We start from the raw sequence: 16,890 nt of genomic DNA, 5'->3' as shown, positions 1-16,890 counted from the left end.
TGGGCATGGGCTGGAGTTCAGTGGGTAAATATACTAGTTGCTTAATCCTGACAACATGAGTTTAATCTGTGGAACTCATGAAGAATATGGATGTATTGGCATGTACCTGCAACTCCTGAACTCCTGAGGGAGGTGGGAATAAGAAACAGACAGGACAATGATACTGAAGTTCATGGGTCAGCTAGACAGGAGTGTAAGTGCAACAGCAGAAACAAGAGAGACCCTGTCTCAATTTCAACTTCCAGAAGTTGTTGTCTGAGTTCCGCTGTACTGTGATATACATTTGTGCTTGGAGCATGAGACAGATAGAAGGACAGGTGAATGTTAAACACGTATCTATGGATGAAATTTAAAAAAACAAAATTTAGAAGGAAGAAATGTAAAATTGCCAAAGCAGTAATCACTAGTAGCAAAAAGATTGTACTGTGGAATGGGAACAGCCCATCCCAATGGTCATGTTTCCTGGCCCTTAAGCCAGATAATTCTTTTTATTTTGACATATTTTACTTTTTTTTTTCCACTGGTTTCAGGGCCTCATTCATGCTAAGTAAATGCCCTTCCACCCGTCTTCCTCTCTTTTATCATTAAGACAGGCTCTTAACAAGTTGCCTGGGTTGGCCTTGACTTTACTTGAATTGTTTCCTCTTGCCTCAGTATTCTGAACAGTTGGAGTTATAGGGCAGTTGCCATGCCTGACCAGATGTTGTGTGCCCCCTCCCACAGGGAGTGAGTGTGTGTGTGTGTGTGTGTGTGTGTGTGTGTGTGTGTGTGTGTGTGTGTGTGTGTGTGTGTGTGTGTGTGTTGGTAGGGAGCAGGAGCTCAGAGGACATTTTGTGGAATCAGTTCTTTGATCTTTACCTGGGTTATAAGGATTGAACTCGGGTCACCAGAAATGTGCAGCAGGCACCTTTACCAGCTGGCTCCTCAACACAGAATTCTGCTGCTGCCTCCCCCACCCCCCTCCCCGGATTCTTGCTTGGGCATTTTTGTTCTCCTCAGAGAGGGAAAAGTCACTCACCCCAGTCCTGCACTGATTGCTGTTTTTTGCTCTGAGTTCTTTCAAGGGGGCTAGAAATGTGGGCTGAGAGAAACTGTTGCCATCCACTTGGAAATCAGTTGCTTTTTGTTTTGTTTTGTTTTCTTGCTTTTGTCAGAAATGGTCCCAGGGAGATATGTTCAGTTATACTACTTGCTCAGGGCACTTATCTAATTCTGGGCTTCAACAGGCCTCAAGGGGAGGCGTGGGTGAGTTGTAGGAGGGACATTCTGCTAGCACAGCTAGGTGCTTGGGTTTTGCTGTTAGAAGTTTTGGGGGGAACCCCTGCTTGGAGTAGCACAGAATGGCCCTACCACTGAGCTTGGGAATGCAGAACAGGGAAAGTACTGCCTTGACTCATGAATCAGGTTCTGGGTATAAAGGGAATGAGCTCTGAACCAGGCCTGAGCAATGAAGCTAGAGGGAGGCAGCAAGGAACAGAACTATAGTGGCAGGAGACTGGGGTTTGCAACAGGCTCTGTTTTCACTATGACTTTGAGCAAGTGATTAAACTCCCCTGAGCTGGTCTTCTTCTCTGCCAAGTGGGTCTAGGAGTTTTGGGAGATTAAATGACAATACCAGAGAGGAAGACTTGGCCTAGATATGGTCACTTTCATCCTCCACTTCTTCAATATCTTGGTGGTCACTATTTTAGTGAACCATGTTCAACAAAGAGCTTTGTTTCTTGCTCCCCTTGGTTGCTGGTGGCGAAGTACTGGTTGTAAAATTTGTCTGCTTGCTCACTGATTCATTGATTTCTTCATCCAGGGACCCCGGGAGTTCACATTCTTTCCCTTTATGTAACTGGGATGGAACCCTTCCCCTTAGCCCATGTGGCCTCTCTAGATGATATCTCTGTGCCCATCTCATCATCTTCCTGCCTCCAAGTAGGAGGGACCTCATCTACCACACACATGAAGGTGATAGACAATCCCATACACTGCCTGTAGTCACCTTTTACTCTAGGCGTGGTGGAGCTGTCCCAAGTTAGGAAGATGGGTTTAAAAAAAAATACTTGACACTGGGTCACGGCATGGGTAGTAGGACAGCTGCCAGATATACATTCTCCGTACTAAGAATCGAGTAACGGTGAGGGGAAGAAGGATCAGAGACAGCACTGTCGGTGCTGGTTGAACAGATTAGAGGACAGGAAACCACTAGGTCAGTAGGCTCAGCACTGTCAGGACCATCTAATTAGGTGATTCCGATGGACATACTCATCACGGCAAAACCCTTTGGGCCTGAGGCCATTTCCTAGTTCTGCCTCCAGGATTAGAATCTAGAGATTCTGAGAGAATAGTGAGTTTTCCAGAGCTCTGTAGAATCAAATCCTAGATTCAAACATAGCCCCAAAGCAAAACGTCACCTCCATGTTGGTTGTGATTTTTCCATGAATGTGGACACTTTTGGGAGGTCAGTATCCATACTGCTCTGGTGGACGCCCTGCAGAAAACCACAAAGGTTAAAGAGAGACTTAATCAGGCAACAGGCATCCTCTGTGCCTCCAGCCTGAAAGATTAGTACAGCTCTGGTAACTTTTGAAGCCACCCCTAGGGTGAGAGTAGATACCAAAAGGGTGCTGTGAGCAAAAGCAAGCTTAGCTTTTAGGACTGTGAGAGGTATATTCTCTTCCTTTCCAGATATTTGTTACTGGTCTACCATGTACCTGGGGGGAAGGGACATAATCCAGTTATATAGACAGGACCACAAAGATTTCCACTTCTGGTGACACTAGCCCCAAGGTGCAGGTGGCAACGTAGGAGGCAGAGCAGCTGGACCTGATTCCCACCTGCAGTCAGGGCAGTGAAGATAATACTGGTCACAGGATGGCTTGTCGACCACCTGCCAGAAGTCTCCGGGTCAGCAGCTGTTCCTACTGCCCACCTGTCTCTTCCCTGTCCTTTCCAGGACTGGTTTCTTGCTCCCCTGCTGTTTGTCTTCTCACCCTTTTCTCCCTTCAGGGCCTCTTAGAAGATGGCAGATGGGCAGGGATGTCATACTGCCTGTCTTTGCCTGCCTTCTTTGCTGCCCCACCCATGAGGTTAACTCAAGGCCATTCAGACTGAGGCCTGCATGGCGAGATGTCTTTATAAACCTCGGAAATCCCTTATAGGGATCAGATAAGTGTGAGGTACAGAGGAGGCCCCTCACTTCTTGTGGTCCCATTGCCTGGCCAGCCACAAGATACTCTCCTGGGGCTGCTGTTGTCCTTTGTCACCATCTATCAGGAGATGACCTGTGCCTCGCTTACCTGTATGAACTTCCCACCCACCTCTTACCTGGAACCCCTCTTGGATTCCTACAGTGACTGGGTCTCTACTCACTTTTCCACCTCATTATCTTCATATTTGCTACCCTGCCCATATCGGTAGTGGCCTCACCATTGATCTTCTGTTTCTGTTTTTTCTCTCCCCTTCTCTCTTTCTACTTCTCTCTCTCCTTCCCCTTTTCCTTTCTCTCTCTTTTTTTCATATGTGTGTATGTGTTGCATTGTGCGTGTTTGTATATGCATGTTTTTGGATGTGTGGGTGCATATATGAATGGGTACAGGGACATGTGTACATACATGTGGAGGCCCAAGGTTAATGTTAGAAATCAACTTTCACTATTACACCTTATTCACTGATGCAGGGTCTCTTAGTCAAACCCAGAGCTTGCCAGTATAACTAGATTTGCTAGCCAGCTTTCTCGGGGAATCCCTTCTAAGACTTGAATCATTGGGGCTGGAGACTTAGGCTGGGATGCCTTTTGTCACCTGTTGACCACTTGAGTGTCAATCAGAGAGGATGATCTTATGAGGTGGATGGGTTTTCCTATTCCCCTCACCCTGTGATGGGCCACTACATCCTCCAGGCATGTACATAGATTTATGGAAATCTGAACTCCAGTTCTTACACTTTCACACCAAGTACTTAACTGCCGAGCTATGTCCCCAGACCGTAACTGCCTTTTCCTTTTTTCTCCCCTTCTGTCTTTTCTTCTGGATCACTGTCTCTTTTTGTTTTTTTTTTTTAATATTCAGAAAAATTTTGACAATGCTAAAGTGGTGACCTCTAGCATGCATTAAGTCCAGTGCCCGTGGTTCCTGTTCCATGTACCCTGTCTGCACTCTGCCACAAATACTCAGGCTTTTTCTATGCTGGTGGGTCAATCTGCTAACCTGGTGAGTGAATAACAGCATAGTTTCCAAGTAACATTATCACATCCTTGTTTCTCTGTTTAAGATCTGTGAAGCACTGGACAAGTTGCATAACCTCTCTGAGCTGCAGAAACAGAATACAAATGATTATCATGGCTATAACTGACCAAGGTCTTATTATATGCCAGACACTGGATTTCTCTGTGCCATTTTCCTAACCTAGGAAAGGTGTCTTTTGTTTTGTTTTGTTTTGTTTTGTTTTGTTTTGCAAAGGAATTTGGGGTTTGTCACTGTGAAGTTCCTTGCCCAAAGTCAGAGGCCCAGCCATCTGGTAGAGCTGCTCTGCCTAGCCACTCTGCCTAGCATGGGACCCTCACACTGGGGTGCCAGTGTTGATGCTGTTCAGTTCTCTGTGACCGACCTTTCTCAGGGTCATACTTATCCTCAATAGAATGGGAAGCAAAGATGTTTTGAGGCTAGTTTTGGAAGATGAGTATACCCTTCTGAAGCTGCTTCTGCCTGTAACAGTGTTGACTTTGCTCCAGGATGCCTTGTGTGATTCCCAGTTCCAATTTGCTGCTGGGGTGCATGAGCTCTGGTCAGGCAGATGAAACTCAGAGGTGTTAGGCTATTAATGTAGCCTTAGATGGGGTCCCCAGCCTAGGTGAGAAACAACAAAGACTGGGGATGAAGCTGAGGTTCAAAAACTCTGGACACCCAGATGTCACTGCGAACCACAAGCCCAGGCACCTGGGGGAGGGGGAGCTCTGGCTTAGCTTAGGGGTAATTGTCCATTCTGCGGAAGACTTTGGTGGCATAGCTCTGTATGATAAAGGCTTCCCTCACCCCCCACAGCAGTTCTTGATGAGAGAGACAGCTCTTGCTTGCCCAAACTGTTTATTGGTAGTAGAAAATGGATGCCTACCATTTACTCAGGGTGGACCAGGAAGCTTATTGGCTAAACCCTCAGAGCTGGCCCATCTAGATACCTCCTCTGTGCTATATGACTAGTGGTGACAACCCTCATGGCGGGTATTTTGGTCATGTGTTCCAGGACAGGAACTGGGTCCGGAGGAGATGAAATGCATACTGTTCTTAGATACGAGAATTTACTGGGGTTTCTGAATCTGCTCAACCTTCCAGTTTTCGTGTGGTAGCACGGTTCCACCTGCCCCACAACCTTGAGCTTTCTCTGGAAACATGAGTGCTAGAGAGTCTCACCACCTTTTGGCCACATGAATGTCAGCTGAAAGGATCGGACCATTTCTGAGCCCGGCTGGAAGATCTTATGGGACCTGTGGGGATTCCTAGTCTCCTCACCCTCAGGCCTTTGTGGATGCTGCAGGAGAAGTCAGTCTATAGAATGAACTAGCTAGACTTTCCTGATATATCTTCCAGTAGTTGTCTCATTGAGGACTTAGGAATGGAAGGAAGGCAATCTTTTGGAGATCAGATCAATTTGTTGTCAGTTTGGCTTATTTTCCTTACTATTGAGTGTGGTTATGTCTCAAATCAGTTTGGATTAACTACTCAACATTGGGGATTGAGGAGTAAAGTCGAACCTGGCTGAGGGGAGGCTGGTTTATGTTATATGACTCATGCTCTTCTAGAAGAGTGTGCAGAGTGATGTGAAACAGATTGGCCTCCAGTCTGGCATTCATGTTCCCCCACTGAGTATTGTGTGGGGCTCAGTAGTATGCCAGTATGGCTTATTACCTACCTGCTTCTTCTTTGTTTATACTTCCTGAAGTGCTTCTCTTCTCAGGTGTATTAAAGAAACTCATTTGACTTTCCCCTCCCTCCTAAACACTTACTTCCTGTTTCTTTTCTTTCTGAAATAATTGGCCACGCAACAGGTTTTTGTGTGAAGATGTTGTGTATCCCCTTGGACAGAAAGGAACAATTTATACATGTGTACATGAAAAATGAAAATAACCAAGGGTCCCTGCAAGGTTGCTGTGTCTGACCTGGCTCTTCTCAAGGAGATGTGAATGTTCAAGAGAATCTACCTTGCTGCTATGGAGTGGGAGATAAGGTTCTGACCAGCCAGCATGTTGTAGACTGCCAGGCCGATTCCCTTCCTGGGCTCCAGAAAACTATTAACTCAAACACCTAGGTGTCAGATGGGGAACCCTGGAGGAGCAAGTGCTACAGGGGTTGGCTGCAGTTGCTAGATCCTCAATCTGGAGAAACTGGTGAAGAAGGCTTGGCCATCCAGGCATTTGGAAAGTGCCTTGGAAGGAAAGTAGGTGTCACAGTGAAACCTTAGCGACAGATGCATGGCTCCAATGCTCCATCCCTGATAGACACTGAGGATGTTCAGTGATCTAAGATGATGACATCGACCAAAAGATCCTAGGAGAGGCATAAATACACCAAGGGTGGGTCAGACTCTGGCCTTGCCTATTTTGCCACCACTGGAGGGCTGCTTTTGAAGTCCTGTCCACCAGCATGAGACAGTATTTTAGATTTTTGTGAATAACAAGAGTTGAATGACAGTCTCCACTACTGCTTCTCAATTGCCTATGCATTCTCCCATATAAAGCTGAACTGGGGAGCAGGATGATGTTCAGTATAGTTCATTCCCATGTTCAAGCACTTACTGTGGCTTGGCCAGAGGGACAAGAATCAGGGGGTAGGAGGCTCCATAGTCCATAGAGAGATGGAGGCAAGGAGTTATTGCTGTACCTAGGTAATAACCCTTGACCTTATGGCTTAGCTATTACAAAGATGCAGGGAACATAGCAGCCAAACGGCATGAGTGCAGGAAGGAATCACAGGGGTGAAATGATGTGTCAGACTTTGCTACAGAACTCTAGAAGGAAGGCAATGGCTTCTAAGAAATCCTGTGCATTTGGCCTTTGTCATTAGTTCTTCACATGCATCATGGGGCAAATAACTCCTGTCTCTCAGGGGTCCCCATGAGCATCAACCAAGTTGCAGTGAGGAAGGTCCACATACATGGAGCCTGGTGATAGCAGTGTAGGAAGAACAGAAGAGGTAGGCTTTAGGCCTAGATCTCTGCAGTCCTGTGGACAGCCCTTGCTAGGGTTACTTTCAGCCAGATCTTCATCTGAAAGTCACTCACTCACCCAGGACTGAATCAGTGGCCTTCACTACTCCAGGATCCCTGGGATTCCTCTGATGCTCAAACTGCCACTAGCCTTTAGTGGGTCTTAGCACCCAGACCCCATGCATGGGGTTCCAGGTATGTCCCACCCACCCCCATGGAGATCATGGCTGCCTCCCTGTGCTCATGGAGTCCCCATGTGGACTTTGACTTCCAGTGAAGCACTGTATTTTTTCCTCCTGTTTTTGGTAGCTTCAGTGTTGAAGCCCAGGGTCTTGTGAGACACATGCTGTGCAAACACTTGGCCACCGACTCACACTCAACTACTGAAACCTGTAGGTGTCTTTTCACTCTGGTTTTATAAATGAGGTTCTGAAATTTTGCCTCAGTTGCCCATTAACAGTCCATGCCAGGCTCACCCCAGCTCCTAGTTGCTTCTCAGATCACTGTCCGTTTTAACCCCAGCTTTGCAAGCCCAGGCAAGTTAGAAGGTTCAGCCCTTTCCTGCCTGGTGGGCCTTCTGCTCTGCTCAGGCCCCATTTTCACGTAGGTCTCCAAGTCTCTGGTCCCAAGCAGTTCCCACCTACGTACCTGTTTCATTTTTTTTAGCCTTACCTTTGGTCACAGGAGGATGAAGTGGTAGGAGAAGTAAATTGCTTTCTGGTCTGAGCTAGTATAAATTTGCCAAATCAAACATCTAATAAATGCCAAAAAAACATTTTACATGGTTGCTTCTTAATAGGTCAAGCCCATAGTTTTCCATTGAAATGGTTCCATTGCTCAAAAGTGTCTCTGACACAGGAGTTGGCCACAACATCCTTGTCACAGATTACAATTTTATTTGGGCTTTGCCACTTCAAAGCATCACCACAATTCTGCGTAAGGAGCATGCTACCTGATGGAAATACTGCTGAGGAACAGTTTTAGCTGCCAAAACTGCTGCAGTGTGTTTTTTGAAGGTTTTCTTTGTTCAGCTAAGAATCCCTGTTTTGTGAAGTCCCTGCTGGGTTCCACTGGTTTTGCCAGGAAACCATGAAATGAATCAAATCTCATCACAGCAAAAGCCAATTGGATTGCACAGATACATTTGTAGAAGCCATTGCCGATTCCTCTGCAGACAGCTTACTTCTAGCATGGGATTTTGTGTGTTTACATATGTTTGTATATTGACATATGGACATGTCTAGTGTAGATGTGGAGGCTAGGTGTTCCCCTCTCCCACCCTACTGTGTGTGTGTGTGTGTGTGTGTACGTGTGTGTGCGTCTGTCTGTCTGTCTGTCTGCCTCTGTGTGTGTGTGTGTGTGTCCCCGATTTAATAGCGACAGGATCTCCCTATGGCCTGGAACTCATCTAGGTCAACTGGCCAATGAGCTCCAGTGATCCTCCTGTCTCTATCTCCCTAGTGCTGGGATTATAAGCATATGCCCCCAAGCCCAGCCTTTTAAAAAAACACGGGTTTTAAGGAGTGAATTATCCCCACACCCTTAGCATGTAATTTTTGATTAGAGCATGCATCGAGCAAGCATAGCAGAGGAATTTGAACAGCTCTCAAAATGTGCTAGAATGGAATTTGGCTGGGTCCTCTCTCCAGGTCTCTAATACGGCTGGGCACGAACATTCAAAGACTAACGAGGCAGATGTTTAGTGTGCTCCAAAGTTTCTGGCTTTGGAATATTCATGGAGATAAGTGATGGAACTTGTAGTTTCTTCCTCCATGTTTGTTTCAGAATCACAGAGGTGACAGCCATACCGCTTGGGGTGTGAAATGATTTTGGGTGGTTTAGTAGTGACTGAGTATATTATCCATTTTTAATGTATGCTATAAGAAAGAAAAGCACAACTATAGCACAAACCCTATATGTTACAGTGGAGAAAGGCTAAGTTGAAAGGTGTGAGGGGACTTGATTAAAATCAAGATAAAGACGATATCAAAGTCACTACCGTTCTAAGTTGTTTAACAGTAGATACGTTCTTTAGCCAGTCTCATCACTGTGCAAGCAGAGTGTGCACATAAACTGAGAAGACTTGGATGTCATCAGCAGTGTGATCCTGTGGGACCACCCTGTGTGTCACTGCTAAAATCTTGCAGTGTAGGACATGGCTTTATTGTGACAATTGCCATGATTATATGTTTTGGGTAAAGGTGGCTTCTGTGTGGATGATGTTTGGAGAAGATGTCAGGTATGTGTCATGCTGGTGGGATCTTTACTGGTGTTACCATCTAATCCTTGGGCCATAAAATCTCGGACCATTCCTACTGTGAGCTAAGCTGAAGAAACTGAGGCTTATAGATCTGACATGATTTTCCTAATGTAATGTAACTATTAATTAACTGAGAGCACTTAGATTGAAGCCAGGCCTACTGAACGTCTGATCCTAAACTCTTAACCACTATGCCCACATAGCATCAATCAAAGAAATGATTCTTTTCCACCCTAAGATGTAATCCTGGGAAGTTTCTTGGGCCAAATGACTGGGTGAATGGTAGGCTGTAGTAAGGGATGTTTGAGAGTAACATAGAATGTTCTCTGAATCCAGAAATGATCATGCCCTTTGGCTAAAACTGAGTGTGAATGTCTTGAACATTTTCTTATATGAATGATCTCTCCAGTAAGGAAGTTTGTTGCCTCTTTTTTTTTTTTTTTTTTTTTTTTTTTTCGAGCTGGGGACAGAACCCAGGGCCTTTGCGCTTGCTAGGCAAGCGCTGTACCACTGAGCTAAATCCCCAATCCCAAGTTTGTTGCCTCTTGTGTGTGTTCAGGGACTCAGGTTCCTGTGTCTCTGCTCTGCAGATGTCTTCTGGTCTGACTTGGCTACTGCAGCTCCAGCCACCATATTGTTTCAAGGAAGTAGAAAAAAGGAAAAGAGTACCTTCACAGTTCTTTCAACAATCAGCTTCTCATCAGAGGTTGTCTGGAAGTTGCTCTCCCATCTTTTTAGTTCACCAGCCACCTGCTTGTCAGGGAGTCTGTCCATACATGAATATGGGTGTGGATAACCAAAGTCCTGCCCTTAAAATGTTTTTTGTGGTGTGACTACTGAAGAACCCAGCAGTTAAGTGGAGAGGAAAAGTTTCCTGGGAATGAGGGGTAGCACATCTATCTGTTTTTGTTTGTTCTGGTGTTTTGGGTTGTGTGTGTGTGTGTGTGTGTGTGTGTGTGTGTGTGTGTGTGTGTGTGTTGTGTGTGTGTGTGTGTGTTTAGTTAGAGCACATAGCCATAGCCCACCATGTCTTTAGCATGCTGAAAAGACAAGAGGTACTTTTGAATCAGTTCAGCTTTCCAGATGCCACCCTCTAGAGCAGCACAAGCAGGGCTCAGAGCCAGCCTTTCACCTGCACCCTGGGCCAGCTGCCATCTTTACTAGGAGATTGTCCAGTACAGCCTATGGCAAGTGTGGAGCTTTGATAGCCCATCCTCTCTGCCCCTCTCCTTGTGACTAAAGCCTGGGTTCACCCTGGGCTTCTCATCTCTTAGGAGTTCACTCTGTTTGATCCTCAGAACTACAAGTCTTATTCTGTGGACTGACTAGTCCACATATCAAAGCTTGCTTCCAGAAATCCTCTTCTAAGATAAGTGTTTTCACATGGGTCTGAAATGAACCCTTTCCACTTGGAGGGAGTCAGGATGCTGGTCTGTGGGAAGAAAGCTAGGAGAAGCTTATGCGAGAAGTAGTTCCTGAGGTGGACTCAGGGTATACACAGATAGTCTCCTCCTGTGCTCTTTGTTCTGTGATTACCTCAGAGCCTCAGTGGTAAAGTGGTTGAAGAGATATTTCTCGGGGTGTTAGAAATCAAATGTTATTAATATGCTAATTACAGCAGGTTCGTTTGCCATTAAGGCAGGTCCTGCAGAGCTTCCCCTTGGCAACTGTTGATGTTTTGCTCTAGAAATAGAAAGCCTATCTTGATTTCTTCATGATCAGCCTACTTTTACCTTGGATTTAGCAGGTCCAGTCTGGCTTCTGGCAGTGAAGGCTAGATGGTGATAGGGTGAGGGAGGTGTGACACATTTCAGAAAGCAGTCATTGGGGAGATCGCACAGTATGTAGAAGTGTTTCTGTACAAGCATGAGGTTCAGAGTTCTACCTCAGATCTCATGTACAAAAGCAGGGTCTGGTGGCACACATGTAATCCCATAAGCAGAAAGGTAGACCTCTGGGGCTCACTAGCCAGCCAGCCTAGTCTCCTTGGCCAGTTCCAAGCCACCAAGAGGCTCTGTTTCTTTGACCTGTACACACACACACACACACACACACTTGGGGAGGAGCCTCAGGGATTCATGGATTCTGGGGTGGGTACTGTGTTATCTGTTCTTGTCAGTGGATATCTAAGCATTATTTCTATGTGTGTTTGGCTTTAGCTTTAGATTAATGAGGCAAATACCTTTTTTTCCACGTCACTTTTATTCCAGAATAGTGGTTCTCAACCTTTCTAATGGTGTGGCCCCTTCATACAGTTACTTTTGTTGTGGTGACCCCAACCATAAGATTATTTTTTGTTGCTACTTCATGACTATAATTTTGCTACTGTTATGAATCATAATTCAAATATCTGATTGAAGATGGTCTTAGGCAACTCCTATGAAAGGGTCATTGACCACCAAAGGGGTCATGACCCACAGGTTGAGAATCACTGTCCTAGATGCACCTGGCTTACGAGAAAAACAAAATTGTAGAAACCTGAGAGAAGAGTGGCCCGTTTTCATTGAAAGTGGATCCCTGAGGATAAGAAGCAATGTGACCAATCCCCGTAGCTTACTGAGGAGCCGGGAGTGGAGAAGTCTGTACTCTCTGCAATGCTGGGGACTTTCAATCATTGGCAAGCAAAAGAATGATCCTTTGTTGATCTGGGGACTGAGGTTGTCTGGCGATGGTCATAGGACTTTTTAATTTTTTTTAAGAGACAGCTATAGATTATAGGAGAATAATATGTTACTAATATACTTCACAAATCCAACAATATTTATTAAAGAACTGCTATCTGCTATCTGAGTTAGGCACTATAGATCTACTAGGGAGCATTCCAGTTACTACACTCAAATGATGGGGAGGTGTAGAGCAACCCTTTGTATTTATAGAGTCTCTGGGTTGGGGTTCAAACATAGTAAAGTCCAGATGTTTAATTTTTCCTACATAGTGTTTGAAATCTCAGTTTTAAGATCTTTAAAGCTGAGAACTGAAAGTCTAATTTAATTGCTTGCCTGGCTGTTGGTGGTTCTTTTGTTCTTTGCCATGTAGTTATACCATGTGTCCTAGGCTCTCTTTACAACATGGTGGTTGGTTACAAAGGAGAATTTCAGGAGATAAAAGCTCAACCTGTGTTGTGGCCTAACCTCTGAAATCACAAGAATCACCTTTATCATGTAGTGTTAATTGGAATAGTGATGAGCCCTTATGCAGAACCAAGGGGTGCAGCATGTTGGTATTTTTTTTTCTCAAGAAGTGTATAAGAGGTCCAGAGAGATGGCTTAACAGTTAAAAGCAAATACTGCTCTTTTAGAGGATTCAAATATAATTTCCAGAACTCATGTCAAGTGGTTAACAATGGCCTGTAACTCTGGTTCTAACATTTTCTTCTGTTGTTCAAGGGCACTGTATTCATGTGCACATATGTCTACTCATGTACACACACACACACACACACACACACACACACTTGCAATTAAAAATAAGGAAAAATTTAAAAGCAGTCTAAGAGAGACTTGAAAAGCTGGGTGTGAAAGAAGGTATAACAAAGAACAAAGTGGATTTAAAAAATAAAAAAAATTGAAAATGAAATGAATAGCAGATCCATATTGGCATATGAAAAAAATAGAAAAGTATAATTTGTATTCAAATAGGTAAACTAGTGTTGGAATGCAGATGGAGATGTTCAGAGCTGGAAATAATCATACATGAGCACTGGTGAGGGGGCTCAGCCAATAGGGGTCCCCCACAAGTTGTCCTTTAGTCTCCACACATATCCTATGGCATCTGCACCCCTTTCCACATAAGGAAGGAAGGAAGAATGGAAGGAAAGAAAAAGAGAAAAAGAGAAAGAGAGAAAGAAAAGAGGAAGGAATGAAGGAAAGAAAGAAAGAGGGAAAGAAAAAAGGAAGGAAGGAAGGAAGGAACTTTCAGCCAGTTCTTCAGCTCCAGCTCTTTGTAGGGAGATTTACCTTCTCATAGGGAACTCTTCTAAAAAAAGTTGACAAAGGAAGAAGGTTACTTTACCAAAATTTGCTCTGACAACCTTCTCTTTAGCCACCTACAAATGCTGACCTATTTGTGGGCACCTCACTGTCAGAGAGGATGGAAAGCAACCATGCCCACCCAAGAACAGCATGTGGGTAAGGCTCAGGCTAAGGAAAGAAAAATTCCACATGATCTGTGAAGTATGAAGGGGCCAACAACACCCGGAGCCTTCAGTTTAAATAGTGAAGCGATGCTAGACCTTCACCCTCTCAAAGGCCAGAGACTGATTTAGAAGTGGTGTTTTCCCCTTTCAAATGGCAGAGAAAGTAAGACATAGTCATTTGCTCATAAATACTGGTTAGCCCTGTTTATGCTACAAAGATAAATTGCCCAAAAGAAGGCAGAGCAGACTGTGGCCTTCTACTGTGGATGCTGTTGTGTTACTCTGGGCATATTCCCCAAGTTAGAAATGAATTCATTACTACCTGAAGATCCCTTGTGAGACAGAGGCCGAGACAGCATCATCAAGGCATCTCATAGCAGTGTCTGGGTGTGCAGTTTGACGCTTAAAGTCATAGATGTTTATACAGGCCATGGCTACTAATCCTGCCTCTAAAATTCTTGAGCCCCAGGAAAGGCATCAGTTTGGATTCTTGCTGCCTTGGTCACACCACAGAGATCTAAGTTCAGGTAACCACTCACCAGTTGTGTGAGAGTTGATCGGCAATACTCAATTTTGGATGTAGTAGAGAGACTGCTTCCTGAGCCAGACTGGGCAGTGTCCATTGATCAAGTCTGGTAGTCTTGGAGATGCTGGTTCATTACACCCAGAGGAGCTGCCTCAGAATAGGAAGTAGGAAGTAAATGAGCATTGGGTAGCACCACACAGTTGGCTCTTGTGATGATTATTATTCCCTATCAACTGCATTTAGAATCCTCTAGGAGACACAACTCTGCACGAGTCTGTGAGGCTATTTCTAGAGAGTTTTAACGGAGGATAGAAGACCTACTATCTATGAGTTTGGCAACACCAAGCCACATGCTAGGGTCTTAGTGATGGTAAGTAGAGAGTTGAGCACTTGGTTCCTGACTGTAGATGAAAGGTGACCAGCTGCCTCACTTGCCCACTTCCATGTCTTTTACACCGTGGTGGACTGTATCTCTCCGTAATCTGTGAGCCCAGACAAACCCTTCTTTTCTTCGATTGCCCTTTATTTTTTTCTAAAAAGTTTTTATTGATCCAGTTACATGTATGTAAGTTATAAAGCATCATCCAAAACTGCTGTCGGAGCTGTCCACTTGCTGCCTGTTTTGTTTCTTCTCTTGTGTTTCTAACTGTAGATCAAATCATAGATGATGGTCCATTCACTGGTTATATAGCTCTTTGCTTAATAAGCAGTCAGTCTGGTTCCTCAGACTCTTCAAAGAACCTTGGGTATAACCTACAGAATGAAAGCTCTGTATATTCCCAGGGACAAAGCATTTGTCTCACATGGAAAGCCCAGTCCCTACACACATAGGAAAAGCAAGTGGCAGCCGCAGGCACTGTGTTGACCTCTGCTATTAAAGTCTCTCCAATTACTCTGGCCTGCAGTTGGAGATCCCATAGCCATACCCAGCTCTATGCTTGGAAGTAGGCTGCTTTTATTTATTTGTTAAGACAGATTCTTACTATGAAGCCCTGGCTAACCTAGAAATTGCTATATACACCAGGGTGACCTAGAACTTGGCCTCTACCAGAACCTGCCTCTACCATCTTGAGGTGAACGTGTGCTTTTAAGATATTTGAGAACCAATTCCTCAGTCTTCTGTTTGCACCAGGAGAGGAGTGAGACCTCGATGCACTATGATAGGTCAGGTTGAAGGAAATCAGTGGGTGCACTGCATTCGAAGCAACACTCGGGGCTTGCATTGCCTGACAAAGCAACATCTGAAATTGTTTAGATTTAGTGGATATAAACAGGTGAACCCTCTGTTTCAGTTAACCCCTTATGGGCAGTTGATATTGCGCTCTCTCTCTCTCTCTCTCTCTCTCTCTCTCTCTCTCTCTCTCTCTCTCTCTCTCTCTCTCTCCAGTAAGTGAAGGTGTTAAATAAAAGAAATATGGCAAGAGTGTCTAGTGCTTATAATAAATGATATTGACAGGGGCTCTGCCATATACTAGGCAGTATACTGAATATTTTGATCCATACTTATGAGATCTATTTAAGACCCAGAAAATAAATCTTTGTGGTGGTCATATGTTTAGTACACAGTCTGTCAGACAATGTAGGTTCAGTTACTATAACAAAAACACTTTCCCTTCTCATCCGCTAAAACTGATAAACTAACTTCAGTAAGAAACTACTTCTCTTTTAAGGAGCAATATGCTGTGAGACCTAGAGTTTTTATGGAAACTGATTAAGTTTTCAGCCTCTATTTATCATTTAGTTAACAGCCTGTAGGATGTTGTCTTCATTGAGATGGTCCAAGATGACCCACCCCACCGTGTCTGCATTCTGCACTGTGGGAGGTGAAGAAGAAAGGAAAGGGCCTACATATGAATCTCGATGATCTACCAGTGGTTTCCTGCTCCTGGCTCTCTACTATCTCATTCCTGTGGAGTTTTAGGTCAGCATCAGGGAAAAAGCTTAGAACTCTTTGGTTAGGGATGGTAGTTGTTTCTGCTTACGTCGCTAATGCCTAATCACTGTGTCTAGTACCATGTAGGGCACAAAGTAAATTGCTTTTAAGAGACCAGTCATGAAGACCTGAGTTTGATTCTGAGCACCCCTGTAACAAGTTAGATGTCATGGTACACACTTGTAATCCCAAAACTGGAGAGGTAGAGACAAGTGGATCCCTGTGGCTTGCTGGCAAGACCCTGGTCCCCATGAAAGATGCTGTATCAAAAAAAAATAAATAAATAACTATTTCCAACAAGTTGTTCTCTGATCTGCACATGCACACTGTGACAGTGTGTGGTCATCCCCACCCCCCAATAAATAATGTATAAAAATTTAAAAACCAAAACAAAAGGAACAAGTCCTGAAGAATATCTAAAGTTGACCTTGCTCTCCACATGCATGAACTCACAGCTGTGCACACATATACACAAAGGGATGGGGAAGACACCCCCCCAGCCAAACGAACTGAACAAGTGAGGATGCCTATATGGTGATCTAGAAACTGAGGCAATTAGCAACCAGCATGAAGTAGATCCAGAAAATTTTCCTCTGAGGTGGAGGTCTGTAACTTCTTGGATTAAGCCTAGTGGTCAGGATGACTTGTTGGTTCTTCTGCCCTAACCCTAATTTTGAACATTTTATGTAAATTGTGCTTTCAAGTTGGAGACTTAGGTGCTGCTTTTGGGAGGAAGTGCATGCTCAGAACATTTTCTCTCCTAGAGGCATTGACTTAGCTGTGCCGTCCTGGTGAGCACCAGTCACCTCTCTAGTGAGTCCTTGCTCAGTACAAAACATAGGCACAGC

The 16,890-nt window shown here is 44.5% G+C and overlaps 1 protein-coding gene and 1 non-coding gene across 2 annotated transcripts in view; one reads left to right on the top strand and one right to left on the bottom strand.

Annotated features, from left to right (window-relative positions):
* Grk5 (G protein-coupled receptor kinase 5) overlaps positions 1-16,890 on the top strand; it is a 199,532-nt gene that overhangs the window by 92,664 nt on the left and 89,978 nt on the right. The gene's annotated exons all lie outside the window — the stretch shown is intronic.
* LOC116894980 lies at positions 14,933-15,061 on the bottom strand. The gene has a single exon (XR_004387171.1). It is a non-coding gene; the product is annotated as a small nucleolar RNA SNORA44 (small nucleolar RNA).

The sequence above is a fragment of the Rattus rattus genome, chromosome 2 (genome assembly GCF_011064425.1).
Source record: "Rattus rattus isolate New Zealand chromosome 2, Rrattus_CSIRO_v1, whole genome shotgun sequence".
Classification (NCBI taxonomy): Eukaryota; Metazoa; Chordata; class Mammalia; order Rodentia; family Muridae; genus Rattus; species Rattus rattus.
The sequence above is the reverse complement of the archived record's forward strand: the minus strand, read 5'-3'. Positions and strand labels throughout refer to the sequence as shown.